Raw genomic sequence first — 25377 nt, 5'->3', positions numbered from 1 at the left:
TGAATTGTGGAGTTTGGACCTTGAACTAGAAAGGACCCTTCGGAGACTTAGGACCTTTGCCCGTATTCCTAGGCTTGAATATTCATACATTGAGCCATTAGAGATGGCAGATCCTAATGTCCCGAATGTGCCCAACCGGACACTTAAGGATTTTTTTACACCCACTGCATATACATCACCATCATGCATCCAATTACCCAATACCACTACTGCTCATTATGAGATTAAGTCCAGCACTATACAAATGCTCCCATTATTCCATGGACTAACTCATGATGACCCTTATAAGCATTTGAATGAATTTCTGAAAATTTGCTCGACAGCGAGGATCTAGAATTTCACAAATGAGGCCTTAATGTTGCGATTATTTCCATTCTCGTTAAAGGATAAAGCCAAACATTGGCTAAATTCTTTACCTGCTAATTCAATCATAACTTGGGACCAATTACAGCAACGGTTCTTGGAGAAGTACTTTCCCATAGGTAAAACCAACCAACTTAGGCGAGCCATCACAAACTTTGCTCAAATGGATGGTGAGCAATTCCATGAGACGTGGGAAAGACTTAGAGACCTTCTCCAACAGTGTCCTCACCACCAAGTGCCTAATTGGCAACTTGTTCAAACATTTTATTATGGCTTAACTGAGCCGCACCGCCAAATGGTGGATTCGTCCTGTGGTGGGACATTTATGTCTAAAAATGATGCCAAGGCATGGCAATTGTTTGAGAACTTAAGTGATAATTCCCTTCACCATGCATCCGCAGCTCGGCAAGTCCGGCAACCCGTAGTTGGAGCCCCGAAAAGAAGGGGCATTTATGAGGTCGGGCAAAACCTAGAGTTAGCACAACAAGTAGAGGCACTGTCCCGCAAGATGGACCAATTATTAGCTACGGGACATGCCCCTACCCAGCAAGATTAGCCTCAATTTCACGAGGCATGTGTTATTTGCGCGAGCCCTGCTCATGACTTGAGTGAGTGCCCTTCGGCATCACAATTTTTGGAGTTAGTCCAAGAGCATGTGAATGTGGCTCAAGGATTCTCCAACCCGGGTAATGATCCATACTCCAACACATACAATCCGGGATGGAGAAATCACCATAATTTCTCATGGAGACCCCATGCACAAAGCACTTCTTACAATCCGCCACCACCAAGGCAGAATTTCAATAATTTTGCCAACCAATCATCCTACCGACCACCGCAACCTTATCGACCCCCACAACCGTATCGGCAACCACAACCCCCGCCTGTTCCTCAGGGCAACTCTGCCTTTGAGACTCAGGTTTTGGAAGTTCTCGCAGAACTTAAGAGATTAGCACTGGTAGTTCACTCCCATACTCACTCTATTGCCAAGCTAGAGGCCCAATTGGGTCAAATGGCTAATAACATGAATCGAAGAGAGGAGGGAAAATTACCAAGTCAAACTGTGGCCAACCCTAAGGGACAATACGGGGCAGAGAGTTCGGGTGGGAATGGTAAGCAACATGAGCAAGTGTAGGCGGTGGTTGCTTTAAGAAGTGGTAGGGAGTTAGAGCCTCAGTCAGTTGCGTCTGATGTAACTAGAGTTAGGAAGGTTGACCACGGTGGTTCACCTAGGGAGAATAAGGGTGAGGGGAAAACACTTAAGAGGGATGACTTAGTTCCTAGCACTTCATTTGAGCCCAAGGCACCATATGTGCCTAAGGCACCTTTTCCCCAGTGCCTTGATATACCATCCCCTTTTAATAAGAAGGCGGCATCTATGGAGGCAATGATGGAGGTCTTTAAACAGGTAAAAATTAACCTCCCCCTGTTGGAGGCGATTAAGCAAGTACCATCATATGCCAAATTTCTGAAGGACCTTTGTACGCAAAAGCGTAAATCTAGGACACATGTGTCTCAAAAGGTCCTACTCACGGAGCAAGTAAGCTCCATCTTGTTGAATGACACACCTCCTAAGCTTAAGGACCCAGGCGCCCCAACCATTGCATGCATTATAGGGGACCACTTCATTGATAGGGCCTTATTGGATTTAGGGGCCAGTGTTAATTTGTTGTCGTACTCTGTGTACGAGGAATTTGGGCTTGGCTAGTTGAAGCCCACTACTGTTACTCTTCAGTTGGCTGACCGGTCCCTCAAAGTGCCACGAGGCATGATTAAGGATGTACTAGTTAAGGTTGATAGGTTCTACTTCCCTGTTGACTTTTTGGTTTTAGATATGGAACCGGTAGCCAGTTCGAGGAAACAAATCCCGGTGATTTTGGGTCGACCATTCTTGGCTACGGCCAATGCATGCATTAATTGTCGGACCGGGGTTATGGAAGTTTCATTTGGTAATATGCAAGTGAAACTTAATGTTTTCCAAGCATCACAACAACCTCATGAGAGAGAGGAGTGCTTATTAGTGGATGTTGTGGATGAGATTGTTGAGGAGGTTTTGCCCTCCATTCTTATAGAGGACCCTTTAGAGGCTTGTCTAGCTCATTTTAGGTTTGAAGATTTTGATATAGATGGGTCAGTTGAGGAGGTGAATGTCTTGCTTAATTCTTCTTCTAAACTGGATTTTCTTCCATGGAAAGCCCGGTTTGAGTCAATTCCTCCTCTGTCGAGAGAGCCTGCCACACCATCTTTGGTTACACCACCTACACTTGAGTTGAAGCCACTTCCGACCACACTCAAGTATGCATTTTTAGGGCCCCAAGATACTTTACCGGTCATCATTGCATCTGACTTGACTGCAGCGCAGGAGAGTCAGTTAATGAGTGTTCTTGTGGCACATCGGAGTGCTATAGGGTGGTCAGTGGCTGATTTGAAAGGGATAGATCCCTCCGTGTGCATGCATTATATACACCTATAGAAGGACACCAAACCTTCTCGCAAAATGCAACGGAGACTGAATCCTAACATGAAAGAGGTGGTGAAGAAGGAGGTTTTGAAATTGTTGGATGCGGGTATCATATACCCCATCTCAGATAACAAGTGGGTGAGTCCCACACAAGTAGTGCCCAAGAAATCGGGCATCACTGTTGTTGAGAATGAAGGAGGAGAGTTAGTCCCCACACGAACCACTACTGGGTGGCGAGTGTGCATTGATTATAGGAGATTAAATTCCTCGACTAGGAAGGACCATTTTCCCTTACCTTTCATTGACCAAATCCTAGAGCGGTTAGCGAGACAGGGTTTCTATTGTTTTCTTGATGGCTATTCGGGGTATAATCAAGTCCCGGTGTACCCCGCTGACCAGGAAAAGACCACATTCACATGCCCTTTTGGCACTTTTGCTTACAGGCGCATGTCCTTTGGGCTATGTAATGCACCGGCGACCTTTCAACGGTGTATGATGGCCATTTTCTCCGACATGGTGGAGAAATTCTTAGAGGTTTTTATGGATGACTTTTCGGTGTTTAGACCGTCTTTTGAGGAATGCCTTAGGAACTTGACTAGAGTGTTAGAACGATGTACTGAGGCAAACCTAATCTTGAGTTGGGAAAATAGCCATTTTATGGTTCGTGAGGATATAGTGTTAGGACACATTGTGTCCCCTCGAGGTATAGAAGTTGACAAGGCTAAGGTTGACCTCATTGCAGGCCTTTCTCCATCCAATTTCGTGCGTCAAATTAGGTCTTTTCTAGGGCATGCAGGTTTTTACCGTAGGTTCATCAAAGACTTTAATAAGATATCACGTCCTTTGTGTAGTTTACTAGTTAAGGACGCGCCTTTTGTCTTTGATGAGGCATGCTTAAAGGCATTCGAAACACTAAGAATGGCCATGACCACCGCCCCAATCATGAAATCACCAGATTGGTCTCTTCCCTTTGAAATCATGTGTGATGCCTCCGATTATGCTGTCGGGGCTGTGTTGGGCCAAAGGGTTAATAAGGCACCATTTGCTATATATTATGCTAGTCACACTCTCTCGGATGCTCAATTGAACTACACTACTACCGAGAAAGAGTTGCTAGCTGTGGTCTTTGCCTTAGACAAATTCCGGTCTTATCTCCTAGGTTCCAAGGTCATAGTCTTCACTGATCATGCCGCTTTGCGGTATTTACTATCTAAGAAAGAGACCAAACCCAGGTTGATTAGATGGATTTTGTTGCTTCAAGAATTTGATTTAAGGATCCGTGATAAGAAAGGATCTGAGAATGTGGTGGCGGATCATCTCTCCCGAATCCTCGTTGAGTATTGTACGGGGAGCAAATATTCCGGCGAGCCCGTACTCCTTTCTTCCGAGCTCCGTCTCTGTCCGATCACCTGCGAGCCAATAAGGGTGAGCTACCTGGCGGTGTGTGGCCGGAAAAACCCTCCGACGATCAAGTTAGAACACACACACAGAGGATAGCTAGAGAGAAGGGAGAGAGAGTTTGGGTGTAAGAATTCCTTACAGAGATGTTCCTGTTGTGTATGGGGGGCGCAGACATGCTTTTATACCTTCTGAGCCCCATATCTACTCCCAGTCATCTCCTGACACGTGGCTCTGCTATCCCATCTGTCAGCATAAACCATGCCATTCACCACATAACCTCAACTGCCTGACTTCACAGCTGGAGCTCGGCAGCCGAGCTGTTCTACCTCGGCCATGTCATGCTTCAAACCCATGCGCCTTGCCGGACAAACACATGAAGGACCGGGCTAGGCGGCATCTCGGCAAAGCCTAGCCCGGGCACCTCCTTTGGTTGGCCTTCTTGCCGGTCAATCAACTACCTCGGCTGACCGCGCCTTTCCGGGCGCCGGTCTCTCGGTCTGTCTGGTTTCGACCATCCTCGGACCGAGCATCCTGGTCTGACCGGTCACTTCCTGGCCGAGCAGTTTCTGTACGGTCCGGGGTGGCACACACACTCAGTCCAAACTCTGCCCGGCCCAAGTTCTGGCAGCCCATTTCCGGGCGGATAGTTGATCAGCTCGGCCCTATACACCGTTGGGCCCTCAACCTGCTCGGCCGTCACCTCGGCCCAACTCCAGATCATAAATTACCCTCTCAATTGCCCCTTAATTCCGTCCGCGAAAGCGTGACTGGGATTACTCACTTCGACCGAGATGACGTTTCCTCGGTTCCCAAGATGCCAAAGCTTCACCGAGCTAATTTGCAATCCTTCCCCGGTCATGTTCCTCGGCTTTCAGCCTTTTCGTCGAAAGTAGCTCGGCTGGCTCTTCGTCTCTTCAACCCGTTGCTTCAATCCTGACGTAGCCATAAATGAGGACACGTGGCGAGCTCCCATTGGTCATCGAGAAGCCAACCCGCCGTTCTTGTCAGATTTTGAATTTGGGCGCTCTCTTTCGCCTATGTATACCCGCCCCCCACCATTCCATTTCTTCCTACTGCTGCCTCCATTTCTAACGATTCTGAAGCTCAAGCTCGACTGCCATTCTTCGTAATTGTGGGATTAGGCCCTGCCCTTTTCTGGTAAGTCATCCCACCTTAATTCTGTTGCCATTTTCTTTTATTTTACACACATTAGGGTACAAAAACGTAGCATTTAGGGCAAAGGCCATAGAATCTGTCCCAAACCCCCCACTGTTCTTGGTGTTCTTCGTCTTCCTGAAGAACGCTGAAGAACTGGGGTGAACCGGGCTCTGGGCCTTCTTTTGATCCAAAAAACCAACCAAACCGGGCAAACAACATGTTTGTTTCAACCCCAGCGAAAATCGAGATAACAAAAGGACTTGGCCGTTCAACCGGGCTAACATCTGGTCCGCTTGGGCGACCGGGCTCCTTAGATAGAATAGACAACCGAGGTGGTTTGGCACCCTTAATGACCGAGCTAAAATCCAGCACCTTTCGCGCGACCGCGCTAACACTTAACACTTGCCATCCTTTTCCTGCAGAGTCCAAGGGGACCACTGTCATTCCTGAGGCTCTCAGGACCGGGCAACATCCAATACCCAGAGCCAAACCCCTCAGCCGGGATACACTAAGCCGGCCAAAAATGGGGAAATTCCGCTTCCTAGTGGATACTCCGGCTGCGCTGGCTACGTTCAGGGAGGAGTACGGCGTCCCGGCCGATGTCCACCTGCAGCTCGCAGAAGAGGAGACCACACCTTGGGGTAGGGAGGAGTGCCCCTTCACCGTGCTATCCATCGTTGAAGGGGGTTTTCGTTTCCCGCTCAACCCTCTTATAACCGAGTTCCTCCGCCGCACCGGGCTGGCACCCACACAGGTGTCCACCAACACTTATAGAATAATCAACGGCGTTCACGAATTGAACAATCGGCTAGGCATCAACTTAGGTCTAGCCGAGATACTGAGGCAATACACGATGGGCCATACCGGTGATGGCCTAGCTTACTATTTGAAAATAAGACCGGGCAAGGAAAAAATCATAACCGGCACCCCGGATAAAGACATGCACGACGACGATTTTTTCTGGGTGTCCGGCAACTACGAAACAGCCGAGGTACCGGGCTGGTTTATAAACAAAAGCTTCGGTTCTTCATGTAAGCCGCTCACCTTGCTCGATTGGTCTAACTCTTTACTCTGCAACTAACCGGTTTTCCTGTTTCCTTTGCAGCAATCCAAGCCTTACAAGCCAACTACCAATTTCCAAACGTCGAGGCAATTCGGACCGTGCTTCGGTATCCCTACCGAGATTGCAACGATTTACTCGGCTACACCTCGACTTACAGATATTCTGCTCCGCGCCGGAGTAGAGTAACTGACTTCCTCAGAGCTCCTTCGCCACCTCCAGACCCTACCCTTCCGAACGTTCCTCTCATCCGCCTGACCGAGAAGCAAGAGATGGCCAAACGCAGCAGAATCAAGAATCTTCTCACCGCCACCTCCGCCGAGCTACCGAGCGTTGTAACCCGGTCGCCAGCCGCCGGCCAATCCAGTAGCGCTGTGGTCGCCCTTGCCACTCCATCCGCCGGGCAATCCAGCCGAGAACCCTCTGCAAGGCGCACCGGGAAGAGAGCTCGGGCAGACCCGTCCGCCGAGCTAGTCACCGAGCTTACCACCGAGCACCCAACAGACGCGCCCGCCCCAGTGCCGGCCTGGCGCCCACATTTGAAGCACCAGGGTCAAGATATCCCGGCAACGGCTTCGATCAAGGCTGACAAAGAGCATCTGCTCGCCTTCGATCTGTCCAAAGCCCTGCTACTACCGAGCGACGTGGTCGGCAGCGACCACGTTCCTGACACTCGGTTAGTCAAATCGTCAGTGAAGTCTATGGCTAGGGTAAGTCGACGTTTTTCTGAAAATTTCACAAGTGTTTGCCCGGTTCCGTTTCTAATCAACTTTTCTTTTTGCAGGCCATTCAAAAACAACATCTGGTTTTGGAGCGCATCCACCGGCTCAGGCAGAAAGCCAACGACACGGCCAGCCAGGTCGAGAGCCTTCAAGCCGAGCTCGGCCGGGCTAAGGCTTCACTTGAGATGGCCAACACTGATAATAACAGGCTGCTCGGTCAACTGAATGCAGCCGAGAAAAAACAAAGCGAGCTCCAGACCGAGGTGGATACCTTGAAGAAGTCGGAGAAGAAAGCTTGCCGGGCTGCCAACAACGCGGGTTTCAACGAGGCCGAGTGTAACAAGCCCGCGGGGGACCTCGCTACAGCTCGGACTCGACTTTGTAGTCACGGTTCCTAATCTGAACCAAAGAGTCCAAATCCGGCAAATCGTTTTTAGAAAACAGATTTTTTTTGAAAGAAGTGCCAAACATGGACTGCTTTGCCAGATACAGAGTCGCCACCTAAATATTTTATTTTGGGAAATTTAGGAAACCCTGACTCGGTGCCAAAAGGCCACGTGTCCGTCATCACCAAAGTTGCCTCGGCTCGGGAACTTGGGTACGATTGGGGAAGGTCACTTCATGAGCACCCCCCACTCGCCCGGTCATAGACCGGCCTCTACTAACCATGATATCAATTTTTGGAAAACATTGTGAGTTCTTATTCCGGTTATTAGCCTAGGTTACTATGCGATGCTCACAACATATAAATATAGACCGGGTCGCCCAAATTGGAATGAAACATTTCATGCTTGTTTTTGAAAATGGTTTGCTACCCGCAGGTAGGCTTGAAACATTTGATGATTTATCCCAATTCAGATAACCCAACCTTCATCCACAGGCATTCAGGCAGTTATATCAGATAAGCACATAGCCTCATGGTAAGCATGCTATTCATGGCAGCTCTCACACACATGCAAGGATGCTAAAGCATAAAACTCACCGAGTACTCCAAGCCAAAATAGAAATTCATTAGAAATTATGCATGATCCTAACTATACAGAAATGCCTAATGCAACACATGCAAAATGCAACTATAGTAGGCTTGGCTATTCTAAACATGGCATATGGAATGCTACAGCTAACATGTATTCAACTTTTAAATCGAAAATACAATGCAGTTAGTATGATGCGCCAAGCCCGGTGCATGCAATACAGATGAATGATGCAAACATGCTGTCATACGGTATGCTAATTTAAACATGCCCTAATCTAACCATCGTAAGCGGATAAATAAAAGGGAGAAAGACGTGGGGTTGGAAGACATACATCACACTCACCCACACTTATTACAGTTGTGCCCTCACTCGGAGGGTCCGAATAAATATACAGTCCAAATATTACAGTCCCCAAATAAAAGAATATTACAGTTCAAAAATATTACAAAATTCTAATTAATTAAAGAATTAACTAAGAAAGGAAATAAAACTGGCGTGCAGGCCAGGGACTACCTTGCTTCTGATGGATGATGCATGTCCGGATTGTCTTGCGCGGAAATCCACCGGAATGCCCCAATTAGCCTCTGTTTACACCTGTTCTTGAAATGCGTGCCAAGCCCCAAAAGGTTGCTGATTCCTGATTTTGCTGCAACAGAGAGCAGAAAAGGGGCATAGCAATGTATTTGCACAGATATATGCATGTCTCGACCCTCGTGCCACCAATCACGCATACCGAGGCATGATGGCCGAGGAGTCGAAATGCACAACTCAATATAGGATGAATGCATATGAAACTACAGCTAAAACCTAACTCCATCATGGATAATCCGGAGTGTCGGTGACTAGGGAATTGAGACACATTCCGTCACTCGGAGTACGAAATGCATCTCGTTTCCCGTGCCCGGACTAACTCCTATTCCGGACACGATGCAATATGCATGATATGCATGAAATGCAACTAAGATACAATCCTAACATACTCAATGCTATGAAAATGAGATGCCTGGAAATGCGTGCACACGGGCACGCAAACCGAGAAAATGCACGAATGCAATGAAAATGATATGCCTCGAAATGCGTACACACGGGCACGCAAACCGAGAAAATGATATGTGTCTCGAAATGCGTGCACGCGGGCACGCAAACCGAGGCGATGATATGTGTCTCGAAATGCGTGCACACTGGCACGCAAACCGAGGCGATGATATGTGTCTCGAAATGCGTACACGCGGGCACGCAAACCGAGGCGATGATAAAATGTGATGAAATGACATGGAAATGACAAATGGGCTCATACCAACATGAGTGAGCCTCAACCACACTCATATAGGATGCCTGCGGGTAAAAAAAGGAGTGCCTTGAAATGCGTGCACACGGGCACGCAAACCGAGGCGATGCAAAAGCGATGCGAATGACATGGAAAATGCAACATGGACTTATACTAACATGAGAGAGCCTCAGCCACACTCACATAAGATGCCGATGGCAGAAAATGAAGTGCCCCGAAATGCGTGCACACGGGCACGCAAACCGAGGCGGTGAAAAAACGATGCGAATGACATGGAAAATGCAACATGGACTTATACTAACATGAGAGAGCCTCAGCCACACTCACATAAGATGCCGATGGCAGAAAATGAAGTGCCCCGAAATGCGTGCACACGGGCACGCAAACCGAGGCGATGCTAAAATGTGATGAAATATGGCAAAAATGATATGCAAGCATACTAATAGAATTTCAGCACTAAAATATGGGGAAAACAGTCCCGAAATGAAGCGAAATGACATGAAATGCAAGGAAATGTCCCGAAATGCAACATTAGGCACCCGAAATGGCCTATAGCTATGCCAAACATGCACAATATGGACATGCAATGCAAAGACAGAAGCTAGACAGTCCCAAAAGATGCACTTTCACAGTTATAAACATGGCCAAACAGCAAGTATAGGTAGGGGAAAAATAGCATGCAAGGGTAGGGGCCAAAAGAGGGGTAATGAAGCAAGTGATATAAGAAAAACTCAAACTGAAAAATTTCCTTCTACAGCACTGAAGAGGGACCAAAAATATGAACATTTACAGTATATGGCAGACCTCAAATCAGTATACAAATATGCCAAAAATGTGATGCAAGACAAGGCTCAAAAGGTGCTATAACATGAAGTATATAAAATAATCACCAAACAGAAAAAAAGTGTGAATGAAACATGAAGTATAGGCCAAAATAAGGCCACTTTTAGTTCGGACCAAGGGCCAAAAACAGAAGCAAAGAGGGCTATCAATTTATGCAAAAATGGGGCCAAATAGTGGATATAACTACAAGTGACATATGGAAGCACCAAACAATGTTGATCCCTTCTCCAATGTTGAAAAGGGGCTCAAAATAAGCCTTATATCAGTTTATAACATGCTCAAAAACAGATTGCTCATGGGCCAAAAATAGCATGCAAAACTATGACATACAAGAGGATCAATGAAGCAAGTATATTATGGAGGGCTCAAACAGGGTTGAGCCCTTAATGAGAAGTGAAGATGAGCTCAAAAGATGGCCCTTTTCAGTTAGGGCCGGAGCTTGAAACCAAAAACAAGTGAGGCTTAGAAATAGATCAAGAGAAAGGGTCAAAAGGGTAAAAGTGTTACTTACCCTTGAAGAATCAAACTTTTGTTGCTTTTTGGATGGATTTGCAGCTTCTTTAGCCTTCAAGAATCCTTCCTTGTTGCTGGAAATGAGATGGTGGTGGTAGAGCTTGGTGGTGTAGAAGGAATAATGGTTAGGGACTTAGGATTTTTTCAAGAGTTGAGAAGGAAGAAGATGGAGTTGGCTATGGAAGCTTGAAGGAGAGTTTTTCTAACCCTTGCAAAGGAGGCCACCAGCTGGTTATAAGGGTTCAAAAAGGGGTGTAAAGGTGGGGGAGAAGGAGAGCAAAACTCCCCCACAAAATATCCCCCGGATACAGAAAATATCTGGGGGATATTGCCCCACAGCTGTAAAGTGCACAGTGCAAGGAACACGGCCGGCCTATCACTTTTGTTGGAGGTGGCCGGCCGGCCACACCCCCTAGCCGGCCGGCTAGGGGTCAAAAGGGTCAATGTGATTTTCTGGCCGGCCAGCTACTGGGGAGGTACTCCTATGTGTGTACAACACAACCATGTGGTTAAAATTCCAAGAAAGTGGGTCCAAGGGGTTCAACATTGGCTCGGAAAGAGGGGGTCAAAAGGGTCAAGTTGAATTACTGGCCGGTCACCAACTTTTAGTGGCCTCTCATGTGTGTAGATCACAGATATGTGGTTCAAAGTTCAAGAAAAAGAGTCCAAGGGGTTCAACATTAGCCCGGAAGAAAGGGGTCAAAAGGGTCAGGTGACCTTAATGGCCGGCCACCAACTTTTAGTGGCCTCTCAAGTGTGTAGATCACAGATATGTGGTTGAAAGTTGGCAACACTAGCTCCAAGGTATTCAACATTAGCCCGGAAGTGCGAAAAACGGGCGCCGGGAGGCTCCGGAAGAGAGATAACTGGTTGCTGCAACAATTGCTGGCCTTCCACCCTTCAGTGACCTTCCCTGTGATAAAACAGAGGTACCTGCCAAAAATTAACGAAAACCGTTGCAAAACGAATGTTCCGGGGCCAAAACACGCAGTTCGGGGTCCCGAAAATGGGCTGTTAAGCACCGAAAATGGTATTCGACCTCGAAGTGGGTTTCTTAGCCCCCAGTGTCCCTCAAAAGGGAGCAAATAAGATGTATGCCAAAAATCAAGGCAATAGGAGATGGTTAAGCGGTCCCGAACCGAGGCACACGGCCTGACGGCTCCGAAAACCGGGAACCGGACTCCGAAATGGGCAAAATGGCCTACGGCCACCAAATGTAGCCTACGGACATTGAGAGACGGTCTACGGGACCTCTCCCTTCCCTTAGGAAAAGAAACAGAGAAAATCGAGTCTGGCTCGCAAACCGAGACAAGGCACAGAAGAGGGTTCAGAAGTCCGGAGGCAGGGCTCACGGCCGCGACTCTGAAACTTCTGAACAAGCACATTATGCAACATCACCAAGCGCTCAATCGGTGACGTCTGAGTCTTAAGGTCGGTCAAAAATGGGGTGTCTACACCGAGAAGAATTACAAGAAGCAAGTCTTTGCAACACAAGACATATACTTCAAGGCTGGCTGGAAATCCGCTTGCGAACAGCTCGGCCAGGGCTCTGACACCGACATTTTTGCCAACCCTCCCAAAGCTTCACTACCGGTCTACCTCGTGCCATATGCCAACGATGTTTTCAGCGCTTTACAGGCTGAGGCCGAGGAGGGACTTGAAGATGGGGACGGGGAGACAGATTCTGAGGAAGAAGATGCCGAGGTGCAAGAGCATCCCGGCAATGAGGAGCCCGGTGCCCAAGATACCGGTCCAACCGTTGACCTTGAAGCCGGCGAGGACGAATTCACACATCTATCCCCTGTAGTTTAATTTTCTTCTCTTTTGTATTTTTGCTTTCAACACTGCTGATGTAACCGGGCTTGGTCCCCACCTTTTGTAATGAATTTCTTATCAATGAAAATTTCAAATTTTTGCCAAGTGTTTGCACGGTATTCCCTCTTCAGCAAAATATCTCGGTAAAAATCAACCGGAATCCATAAGTACTCAGGCAGAACGAAACAACAAACTCATGAACCGGAATAATCATCTCGGTTGGAAATAATCAGTGAGCAAATCTTCAACAATGCCAACCGGATTAGATCATCTCGGTTGGGAATCCGAAGTTGGAAAAAACACCAACTCTTCCAACCGGAGTACATCATCTCGGTTGGGAATCCGGAGTTGGACAGAACACCAGCTCTTCCAACCGGAGTACATCATCTTGGTTGGGAATCCAAAGTTGGACAAAACACCAACTCTTCCAACCGGAATACATCATCTCGGTTGGGAATCCTAAGTTGGAAACAACACCAACTCTTCCAACCGGAGTACATCATCTCGGTTGGGAATCCGAAGTTGGACAAAACACCAGCTCTTCCAACCGGAGTACATCATCTCGGTTGGGAATCCGAAGTTGGACAAAACACCAACTCTTCCAACCGGAGTACATCATCTCGGTTGGGAATCCGAAGTTGGACAAAACACCAGCTCTTCCAACCGGAGTACATCATCTCGGTTGGGAATCCGAAGTTGGACAAAACACCAACTCTTCCAACCGGAGTACATCATCTCGATTGGGAATCCGAAGTTGGACAAAACACCAGCTCTTCCAACCGGAGTACATCATCTCGGTTGGGAATCCGAAGTTGGACAAAACACCAACTCTTCTAACCGGAACATTAAAACAATAATCCAAGTGCTAAAGCGAAATTACTTCTATAATTTGACAAAAAGAATTACATTCTGCTTTGCAAGCCAAAAAATTTCTTTACAAAAAGAGGAAAGTAAAAGCTTAAAAATAATACAATTTCAAGTTGGCCGCATTCCATGGCCGGGGTATGGCTCTTCCCTCTAGATCCTCCAAGTGGTAAGCCCCCTTGCCAGCCAGACCAGTGATCTTGTAGGGTCCTTCCCAATTTGCCCCTAGTTTGCCTTCTCCTGGCACCAGGGTGTTGCCCATAATCTTCCTCAAAACCCAATCTCCAACTTTGAACGGTCTGGGGTGCACTGTCTTGTTATACTTCTTGGAGAGCTCTTGTTGGTAGGCGGCCACATGGATGAGGGTTTTCTCCCGGCGCTCTTCCGCTAGGTCAAGCTCCAAGGCAATAGCCTCGGCATTTAGCTCGGGCTCGAAACTTTCGCTTCTAAGGGTGGGCATTCCAACTTCCAAAGGTATGACCGCCTCCATGCCATAAGCCAAAGCAAATGGAGTTTCCCCGGTCGAACGTCGCGGGGTTGTTCGGTATGCCCAAAGGACGCTAGGTAATTCTTCAGCCCATTTGCCCTTAGCCTTTTCCAGCCGTTTCTTCAACCCATCTAGTATAGTCTTGTTTGATGCTTCGGCTTGACCATTGGACTGCGGGTAGGCCGGGGTGGAGTTGTAGAATTCTATCTTCAAATCTTCACAAAATCCTCTGAATAGGCGACCGTCAAACTGGGTGCCGTTGTCAGAGATCAAAATTTTGGGGACGCCAAACCGCGTGACCACGTTCTGCCAGACAAATCGCTTCAAACAAGGCCTTGAGGGGAAACTCGGTCAGTACGACGATGGTATGGGCGTGAAAATAATGTGCCAATTCCTCGAAGCCATCATCAGTGCCAACGCAAGCTTTTCCAGCGGCAAGTACCTCGTCTCAGCCGGCAGCAAGGTCTTACTTACGTAAAAAATTGGGAGGTGCTTGATTCCTTCAGCCCGGACTAACACCGCACTTACTGCGTGCTGGGAGACGGCAAGGTAAAGGTAGAGTTCCTCACCTGGCTCTGGTGTAACCAACAGCGGCGGAGAAGACAAATAATCCTTGAGCTCGGCCAAAGCTCGGTCACACTCGTCATCCCATGAGAACTTTGACTTCAATGCTTGAAAGAAAGGGCGGCAGCGATCTGATGACCGGCTTATAAATCGATTAAGCGCGGCGGCCATCCCGGCCAGATGCTGCACGTCCTTAGCCGAGCTGGGCTGTTTCAATTCTTGCACGGCTCTGATCTGAGTAGGGTCTGCTTCGATGCCTCGGTTCGTGACTAAGAATCCCAAAAATTTCCCGGATCCCACGCCAAAGGCACACTTCAAGGCGTTCAAGCGCAGCTTGTGCTTCTTCAGAATGGCGAACATCTCGGCTAAGTTGGACAAATGGTTTGCCTCATGTCGGCTCTTTACCACCATATCATCGATGTAAGCCTCCATTGTCCGGCCGAGCAAAGGAGCGAACATTTTGGTCACCATCCTCTGAAAGGTTGCCCCGGCGTTTTTCAAACCAAAGGGCATAACTCGATAGCAGAAGAGTCCCCTTGGAGTCATGAAAGAGGTGATCTCTTGGTCAGGCCCATGCATGGCAATCTGGTGATAGCCGCGGTACGCATCCAAGAAACTGAGCCGATTGTGTCCAGCCGTCAAATCCACTAGCTGGTTAATGCGCGGCAAAGGGAAACTGTCTTTTGGACAAGCTCGGTTGACTGTCTTGTAGTCGACACAAACTCGCCACTTTCCATTCTTCTTAGGCACCACTACCGTGTTGGAAATCCATCGAGGGTAGTGCACTTCCTGTATTGCTCGTGCCTCAAGCAAGTTCTTTACCTCCTCTGCTACTACCTCGGCGTGATGCAGCGCCGATCTCCTTGTTCGCTGGATGACTGGCTTTGCTCCAGGGAAGACATTGAGGTGATGGTAGATAAAGCTTGGGTCAAGGCCAGGCATGTCGTAGGGCGACCATGCAAAGACTTCGATATTCGCCATCAAAAACTCAATCATCTCGGTTCTCTCCATGGCCGAGAGACTTGAACCGAGCAAGAAGAATCTGTCCGGCTGCTCGGCATCAATCCGCACCTCAACCAATTCTTCAACAGCCTTGTCTTCGGCTTTGGTGCCAACATCATCCAAGACACTCCGGTCCTCCAGTCCCTCGATCATTTGAACGAATCCTTTGGCAGCCCGGCTCCCGTTGACCGCCACGAAGCATTGCTTGGACATGACCTGATCACCCCAAATCTCCTCGATTGCCCCCATAGCCGAGGGGAATCTCATCACCTGGTGGTAGGTCGATGCTACGGCTTGCATGGCGTGAAGCCATCCTCTCCCAAGGATAAGGTTGTACGTTGAAGGCACTTGTAGCACCCAAAACTCCACTTGCTTGACCACGGATCCTGCTTTGACCGGCAGGATAATCTTTCCCAATGGCCACTCCGGCTGCGAGTTAAATCCGACCAGTGGCGAAGTGGCCGGAGCCAAGTCTGTCTCACGGAGTTTGAGCTGTTTGAACGCATCATAATACATGATCTCGACCAAGCTTCCCTGATCGATCAAGATCCGTCTAACATCAAATTCTTTGACGCGTAGTGTTACTACAAGAGCATCGTTGTGCGGCATCTGGATACGCTCTATATCCCTTGAGGTGAAACTAATCACGTCTTTCTCTTCTGTCTTCCCCCTTTTGATGGCAGGCTGTACTGACAAAACTTCCCTCATATGTTCTGCCTTCTTGATCATGCCCCGGAGTTCGCAAACACACTCCGGTTCCACGATGCCGTGGATGACATTAATAACTCCTTGTGGTGGTGCATCTCGGTCATCCCGTCCCCTGGGATCGACCGGAGCCTGATTCGGTTTCACGCCGCCATCGATGTAAAGGTCCAGATGCCCGGCCGCAACCAGTTCTTCCAAGTGTTGTCGCAAAGGCAAACAATCCTCAGTCCGGTGGCCCCTCTCCCGGTGAAACGTACAACGATACCGCGGATTGTAGCCCTTTTGTTCATCGCCCAACTTAGCAGGAAACCGGATATACTCCTCGTCTCGGATTTCACTAAGTATGCGATAGATTGGAATCTTGAAGACCGTGGTTATGCCAGTCCTCGCCTTCATTCTCCTGTTTGCGTCCTCAACGTCATCTCGGGGGTAATCATCCCGGTCATTCCGACGTCCTCTACCCCGGTTTTTACGATTTGAACCTCGGTCTGATTCCTCTGCTCGGTCATTTGAGCGGCTGGACTCTTGCCCAACGGCGTGCACTTTGCCTGCTGTCTTCTTGTCTGTTCCGACCGGAATGGCCTTCACGGTGGAAGCTGACGCATCATCCTCTACTCGGATGTGCTCATTGATGCGCTGCATGAGCTGGCCCATGGAGGTCGGCTGGTGCATGGTAAGCGAGTCCCGCAGTCTATGTCCGACCGAGAGACCACGCTTATATTGCGTGATTGCAAGGTTGACCGGGCAATCCAGGATCTCGTTGAAGGTTTCCCAATACCTTGAATTGTATGCCTTCAGTGTGTCGCACGGTTTCATCTTGACACTCTGCAAGTGATCGACTTCCTTTGGTGTTTTTGTGTTGGTTTTGAAGTGCGTAACAAACGCTTCGGCCAACTGATGCCACCGTTGTATGCTCCCTTCCGGCAACCTCTCAAACCACTTTAAGCCCAGCTCACCTAAACTGGACGGGAAGATTAGGCACATAAGTTCGTCATTTCGCCTATGTCCGGCCATGACCTGTCGGAAGTGGCTCACATGCATATAAGGATCGGTTTTGCCGTCGTAGAGCGTGAACTTAGGCTGGTGGAAGCCTGTCGGAAGCGGTGTTGTTTCTATTTCTAGGGAAAAAGGGGTGGCACTCAGCCTGGCCAGGTCTGTATCTTCAAATATTGGCACTGCTTGGCGGGGTGGAGGCATTCCGACCTCCTCACTGGCGTGAACCCCGTAGGAGAGCCGCTGGAAAGCTGGTATTCTCTGGGCTTCGCGCCGGCGAGCCCGCTCCCTTAACACTGCCCGTAGGTCCTCTGACTGAGCAGAATAAGAGTACCTCGACGTTGTCGCCGGACGTGAGGGTTTGTAGGTGCTGTCTTGCGCGCTAGACTTTTCTGCATGCACGTCGGAATCACCAACCTGGTAACTCCTGGTGATGGAAATGGACTGAGTACGTCGCTGACTCTAATCGCCTGACCGGCGGGATGGGGTGCACTCACTGTGGTCTCCCACTCCAGCTACACCTTTCCCTTTGGCATGCCGCTTAAGATCCTCCATCTCCGCCGCCATTCACCTGATGACAGCGTCTTGGTCCCTTAACTTGTTTTCCAGTCGCCTGGCGTGCGAGTCTCTCCTCCGCCGGTGACCGTCTGGACTCCGTGAATGACCATGACTCCTTCCGCGCTTATCCCGCGCGTCTCCTGACTGTCCTCTAGTGGGCGTCCCCAACTCAGCCATTGGATGGACGGCAGGTGGTCCCTCTCTCCTTCGGGTATACTCCGGGGTGGCTCCGTCGATGGCGGACAACGGAAACTCGTCGTTGTTCGCCATGGACGGCGATCAGACGAGCCTGGAAGACAAGGTTTTGTCTGAAAACTTCCCACAGACGGCGCCAATTGTACGGGGAACAAATATTCTGGCGAGCCCGTACTCCTTTCTTCCGAGCTCCGTCTCTGTCCGATCACCTGCGAGCCAATAAGGGTGAGCTACCCGGCGGTGTGTGGCCGGAAAAACCCTCCGACGATCAAGTTAGAACACACACACAGAGGATAGCTAGAGAGAAGGGAGAGAGAGTTTGGGTGTAAGAATTCCTTACAGAGATGTTCCTGTTGCGTATGGGGGGCGCAGACATGCTTTTATACCTTCTGAGCCCCATATCCACTCCCAGTCATCTCCTGACACGTGGCTCTGCTATCCCATCTGTCAGCATAAACCATGCCATTCACCACCTAACCTCAACTGCCTGACTTCACAGCTGGAGCTCGGCAGCCGAGCTGTTCTACCTCGGCCATGTCATGCTTCAAACCCATGCGCCTAGCCGGACAAACACATGAAGGACCGGGCTAGGCGGCATCTCGGCAAAGCCTAGCCCGGGCACCTCCTTTGGTTGGCCTTCTTGCCGGTCAATCAACTACCTCGGCTGACCGCGCCTTTCCGGGCGCCGGTCTCTTGATCTGTCTGGTTTCGACCATCCTCGGACCGAGCATCCTGGTCTGACCGGTCACTTCCTGGCCGAGCAGTTTCTGTACGGTCCGGGGTGGCACACACACTCAGTCCAAACTCTGCCCGGCCCAAGTTCTGGCAGCCCATTTCCGGGCGGATAGTTGATCAGCTCGGCCCTATACACCGTTGGGCCCTCAACTTGCTCGGCCGTCACCTCGGCCCAACTCCAGATCATAAATTACCCTCTCAAGTATAATAGCGACCCTCTTATTTTGCATGATTCGTTTCCGGACGGACAACTTTTTGAGCTGTCACAAGCGAGCCCCCCGTGGTTTGCACATATTGTGAATTACTTGGCCATTGGGCAAACTCCGCAAAATTGGTCTAAGCAAGACAAAGACCGATTCTTTTCACAGGTCAGGTATTACTTTTGGGAGGATCCAGAGTTGTTTAAATATTGCTCCGACCAAGTGATCCGACGGTGTGTGCCGGAGAGTGAGGTGCATAGCATTCTTACATTTTGTCATTCTTCTGCATGTGGCGGTCATTTTAGTGGGCATAAAACGGCCGCCAAGATTTTACAAAGCGGATTTTTTTGGCTCACAATTTTTAAAGATGCCCATCAATTTTGTAGAACTTGTTTGCGCTGTCAGCAAATGGGTTCGATGTCTCGGCGTGACATGATGCCAATGTCCCTATTCTTGTGGTAGAAATATTTGATGTTTGGGGGATTGATTTTATGGGCCCTTTCCCGTCGTCGTTCGGGTTTGAGTACATTCTCTTGGCAGTAGATTATGTGTCTAAGTGGGTGGAGGCAATAGCTACCCGAACAAACAATCATGGAGTGGTAATCAAATTTTTGCATGAAAATATCTTTAGTCGTTTTGGGTTTCCTAGAGCCATAATAAGTGATCAGGGTACACATTTTTATAACCGGTTCTTTGAGTCGGTAGTTAAGAAATACTCTATCACCCATAAAGTTGGCACTCCATACCACCCTCAAACTAGTGGCCAAGTAGAAGTCTCAAATAGGGAGGTAAAGCACATAATTGAGAAAAAAGTGAGACCGGATAGGAAAAATTGGTCACAACGGTTAATTGATGCTTTATGGGCTTACCGCACTGCTTATAAGACACCCATTGGGATGTCACCATATAGGGCGGTGTTTGGCAAAGCTTGTCATCTCCCGGTTGAACTTGAGCACCGAGCATTGTGGGCCATAAAGAAGTTTAACTTCGATATGGCCACGGCTGGGCTCAACCAGAAATTGCAACTCAATGAGCTGGAGGAAATCCGGAATGATGCATATGAGAGTTCAAGAGTTTTTAAAGCTCGGACTAAGGAATTCCATGACAAGCACATTAATAGAAAATCCTTTGAACCCGACCAAAAAGTGTGGATTTTTAATTCAAAATTAAGACTCTTTCTGGGTAAGCTAAAATCAAGATGGGATGGCCCCTTTGAGGTTGTTGAGGCATTTAGTCATGGTGCTGTTGAGGTGCGAGATCCAAAACTGGCCACACTTTCAAAGTGAATGGCCAAAGATTGAAACCATATATAGAGGGGATTGGGAATGGGGATATGATTGAGTCCATTGCTTTGATGGACCCATTTTACTATGATTGATAGATTGATTTCTTGTTCTCTTTTCTTTCCCTTCTATGCTATTATGTTTTTCTTTGTTCTCGTTATACTTTACTTGTGTCTAGAAGACTTTAAATCCTCTAAAGGTGTAATTCCTTTGGTGTTTGCCGTGCCCGAACGGCATCTGACGGTCTGGTATAGCCACCTAACCGTGTTTGTAGTGAGTTCCTAAGAGACCAACTGAGACGGTGGAAACTAGAATTCGAATAGCAAAGCCTAGAACACAAATGTTTGGGATTTCCGAGACTAGAGTCTGGTTTAAATACCCAGGGGTGTGGAGATTGCTTCGAAACTACCTCGGCTTGAACTCTGTATGGCAGCCCCATAGGTTGAGGTAGCTTTATGCGCCTCGATTCTGGATACCGAATCAACCTAGTCTGTCACCCTGTCGGAGAATAGGGAAAGATACAAACACAGTTAGGGAGAAAAGTAGTACCCGTGGTTTTCGCGTGAAGATTATACCTTTAGTGGGCATTCCATTATTTTCTTATGTACTATATTTATTTCGGATGTCAATTGAAGGTAGAAATGCTTAGTTTTGATTTAAAAAAAAAAAGTTGTTTTATTTGTTAATTGTTGTTTAAAAAAAAGAAAAAAAAAGGAGGTGTTATACTTGTTCAATTTTACAAATATATATATATATATATATAAAATAAAAACAAAATCTGTCTTATACTAAAAAAAAAAAAAAAAAAAGCAATTTCCCGCATGTGCGGCACTGTGCACGCACATGCGGCACCATCTCACCAAAACATTGTGGGCACTGCTAAATAAGCAAGTGCGGGAGAGTGATCCTTGACCAAGCCGCACGTGCGGCTTGGGCCCCGCACGTGCGGGACGTCGATTTTAAAAAAAAATAAAAAATAAAAAATAAAAAAAATTCGCGAGGAGTTGCAAATCGCCGCATGTGCGGCCATGTGCAGAAAAGTTTGTGCATCTGGTTTTGTTTTTTTTATTTTTATTTTTATTTTTTCTTTTCTTTCATTTTTAATTTGTTGAAGTTAATAAATTTTAAATAAATACCTAAATAAATTTTACAAATAAATAAATAAATAAATATATAATTATTTTATTTATATTTCTTTAATTATTATTATTATTATTTTATATATATATATTAAAAAACATAAATCAATAAAAAAAATATAAAAAAAATTGTATTTTTTTATTTATTTATTATTTTTCTATTTTCATAAATAAAATAAAAAAAACCCTCAGCAATAATGGTACGAATAATAATCCTAATTTAACTTTTTTTTATTTTTTTATTTGCTATATTTGTTTAGTTTAAATTGTTTCGTTACTGATTCTCATTAGTTTAATTAGATTGTTGATTGTTTTATTTTTATTTTAATTTTTAATTTTTTTGTTTAGTTCGTGATGTTATTTTTATTTTTTCTATTCTATGATGTAATTGTTCATTTAATTTTTCAGTAGTTTCGTTTTTATTTTATTTTATTTTCTTCTCTTCTAAAAAAAAATCTAAAAAAAAAAAATGTGTGAAGTGTGTATATGTTACTCTCTGCCTACCTGGATGTGCACCTACAATTCTGGTAATATTCTCTCATTTCTCTTTACTTTTCCATTGAGGATAATGTCATATTCAAGTTGGGGGATGATGGTTATATTTTCTTTTGTGCATTTCTATTTGGCTCATAATTCATGCTTATACCTGTTTCACTTGATTACATTACTTCACTTGATGTGACTTTTTTGCTAGTAGGGTGATGATATTTGCATATGTTAATTGGAGAGTATAGTAGACTTGTATGAAAAGGATTTATTGGGTAAATACTTGCATGCCATGTTTGCACGAGGAGAGTTGTCTATGTTTGTGGTTTTAGTACACTTGTCATGAGTATGCCTTAATTCACATAAACACACTATCATAGCAGTGATCTTTTTATTATAATCTCTGGTGTATATCATTGATAATAGCTAGACTTGCAGAAAAGAATAAATGAGGAGCCAAGATTCTTAAAAAAAAAAAAAAACCACTTGACTAGTTTGGGTTCGTAGCCTTTTTAACTCGAGTTATTAAGCCCGTGGGGTGTCTCTACACCTAATGCCCTAAAATCGTCTGGTTTGGGAGTCATTGGCCCAAAACTTGCTACATGGATTAATTAGAAAGCTTAAGGGACTTGGACATTGCACAGTTAAGGAAAACTAAGAAGAATGGCTAGTTTGGATTCGTAGCCTTTTCAACTCGAGTTATTAAGCCCGTAGAGGTGTCTCTACACCTAATGTCCTAAAACCATCTGGTTTGGGAGTCATTGGCCCAAAACTTGCTATATGGGTTGATTAGAAAGCTTAATGGATCAGGACATTGCACAGTCAAAAAAAAAAAAAAAACTTTTGAGAATCTTAGCTGCAACAGGTTAGTTTTTCTGTATATGTTGGGTGTTATTATGAGTTACACTGGGCTATTATAGTGGATAGTTAACTAATATGGAGATTGCACTTTACACCGAGGGTATTCATGACTTGTCTACTAGCATACACAAGTACAGAGAACTTTACTTTTGTATTAACTGAATTGTGGCTTTGACTCAATAGGTTCCTTCATGCTTGTCCACTGTGCCTTTAATGACTCATGATGTCGTAACATCACACTGTAGTGGCACATAAGTTGATTGTTAGGTGGAGTAGTGTGGTCATTTGTTATTGAGTATATATGAATATGTTAATGTTTGTGGGTATCATTTCTGGAAACCCTCACGAGACTTTACTCGTCCACCTGGGGTAACCTTGTGGTTTAAAGGCTTGTTGCATATGCTAAATGCAACCGTTTTCCCACGAAAGAGGAAATAGATAGATTTTGTTTAATTTTATTTTATTTTACTTGCTTGAGGACTAGCAAGTGGTAAGTTGGGGGATGTGATTAAGGCCTAAATGTACATCATTGAGGCCGTTAATTAGAATCTCTTAATTTCACTTGTTGGTCAAACTGTATACTTTATGTGTGTTGAGTGTCAATCAGGTTGTACATCGTCGGAGCATAAAATGGGCAAAAAGACAGAATTTGGACAGAGTTGACTTTTTTGCATGTGCGTTGACTTTTTCCACACGTGCGTTGACTTCCCCCACACGTGCGTTGACTTTCCCGCACGTGCATTGACTTTTTCTGGGAAAGTCAAACCGATGTTTTAAACCTGTTTGGACAAGATTGGAAGTATAAAAAGGCAAGTAAAAGGCTGGATTAGGGTTCGGAAGTTGTTTTGACCTAAAGGGAGAGGCTAGGGTTTGGAAAAGAAGAGAAACAAAAGCTCCAAGATATCTCCCATGGTGGTTCCTTCTCCTTCTACCTCCTTCCACTCCTTCATGAGTGGCTAGTCTTCTTTTCTAGGGTTTTGATGAAACCCTAGCCATGTAATTATGTAGTTTTCTTTTTCATTTTTAATTATGTAAAGGTTTGAACATTTGTATGGTGATTTAGAAGTTTGTTTTATATAATTTTCATTATTCTTTCGAATGTTTGACTTTCTGTGATTGTTAAATGTTATCCATACAATTGTTTTCTTTTCCTTCACATTCAAGGTATGGGACGAACCATACTACGAGGAACGAGTCGTATCACTACCTTAGTTTAGAGTGAACGGTTCGTATTACTTGAGATGGTTCGTGCTCGTACATTGAATATGATGATCTTCTTGTTAAATGCTTTGAGCTTGTAGTTGCGAAGCATTAATCCATTCAAACCATAACATAATTGATTTCAATTGGAAACCCTAATTATGTGGTTAGTAGTGAATTCTCTACCCTAGGATTTTTCCCCAATTCAGTAAACCCAATTTCATTTATTATTGATAATTTAATTCCTCAGTTTAATTTATTCGTTTTTAAATTAGGTTATAAACAACCAATCTTTTTATCAAAATTAATTTAGGAATTTGACAATTAAATTAGTTTAATTTCACAATAGTCCCTGTGGATCGATACCTGAACTTGCCATTATTCTGATTGAATTTGGTATAGTTTAGTATTTAATTTTAGTGTGTTCAACGACCCATCACCCTCTCCCATTTTTTAATAATGGAAGAGATCTACAATATTATTTTTTTATGTCTATGGTCTCTCAACCAACACCCATCTATCACAGAGAAATTTGATATTAAGAAAGTATTTCCAAATTTCTATATACTGGGAATCAATTAACCATAAAAAAGCAGAATGAAGTTGGTTTGATCTGATATGATCATCGGAGGCAGGAGAGAGAAGAATGGCATCGTCATCGAGCAGCGGACTGACATTCAAGCTCCACCCACTTGTAATCCTCAACATCTCCATTCACTACACTTGCCTTAAGCCCCAATCACAACCACCTCACGCCGCCACCAATGGCAGTGAAGCAACCACTTCGCCTCCCCCGTTGAGAGTCTTCTGTTGCGTCATCGGCATCTAGAGGGGACGCACAATTGAGATCTTCAACAGTTTCGAGCTCCTCTTTGATCCTTCCACCTATTCTCTTGATCGACCATTCCTCGAGAAAAAACAAGAACTTTATAAGAAAGTGTGGGGACATATTTTTTGGATAGCAACGCGTAGCCAAAGTGACACTGAAGTGCCAGCCGAGGTGCCACATGTCCTTGACTTGACGTCGAGATAATCTTGGCTAGGCTGAGGTTATCTGAGGAGATACCGGAATCCGAGATGAGTGGATAAGTTACTAGAGTCCTAAAATGAGGGAGGACTTCAGCTTGGATAAGGATAAAACTCTTAGGAAGTTTATCTTTATCTATTTGAGAGTCCTGGATAGGCATTGAGCCATAGTCTATTGAAGCTAGGCTTCTACAAGGATCAGGTCAGTGTTGGTTAAAAAAGTAAGGTGCCCTCATGGGTCTAAGGTACGCTTTTTGCATTCAGAATAGTGAGTTAAGCACTTTTGCTATCTTTGAGAGATAACTAACTTGATCGTCGGAGTGCCCCCGGGTAGACGAACCACCGTCAAAATCTTATCTTTCTGTGACAGGTTGTTCGAGCTTAATCTATTCTGACGGTGCTCTCTAGCTGATGTTTTGTAGTGTGGTTGGAAATTGAAACACACAATTTGGCGCCGTCTGTGGAAAAAAAATGAGAA

At 46.0% G+C, this 25377-nt stretch overlaps 1 pseudogene; it reads left to right on the top strand.

The window, feature by feature from the left end:
* The window catches only part of LOC145812106 (uncharacterized), a 31416-nt pseudogene extending 6300 nt beyond the window's left edge, over nucleotides 1-25116 (top strand).
* Nucleotides 25117-25377: the final 261 nt, after the last annotated feature.

The sequence above is a fragment of the Camellia sinensis genome, chromosome 2 (genome assembly GCF_055761805.1).
Source record: "Camellia sinensis isolate YWXY chromosome 2, ASM5576180v1, whole genome shotgun sequence".
Taxonomy (NCBI): Eukaryota; Viridiplantae; Streptophyta; class Magnoliopsida; order Ericales; family Theaceae; genus Camellia; species Camellia sinensis.
Note: the sequence above shows the minus strand (reverse complement) of the source record. Positions and strands in the feature narration are given on the sequence as shown.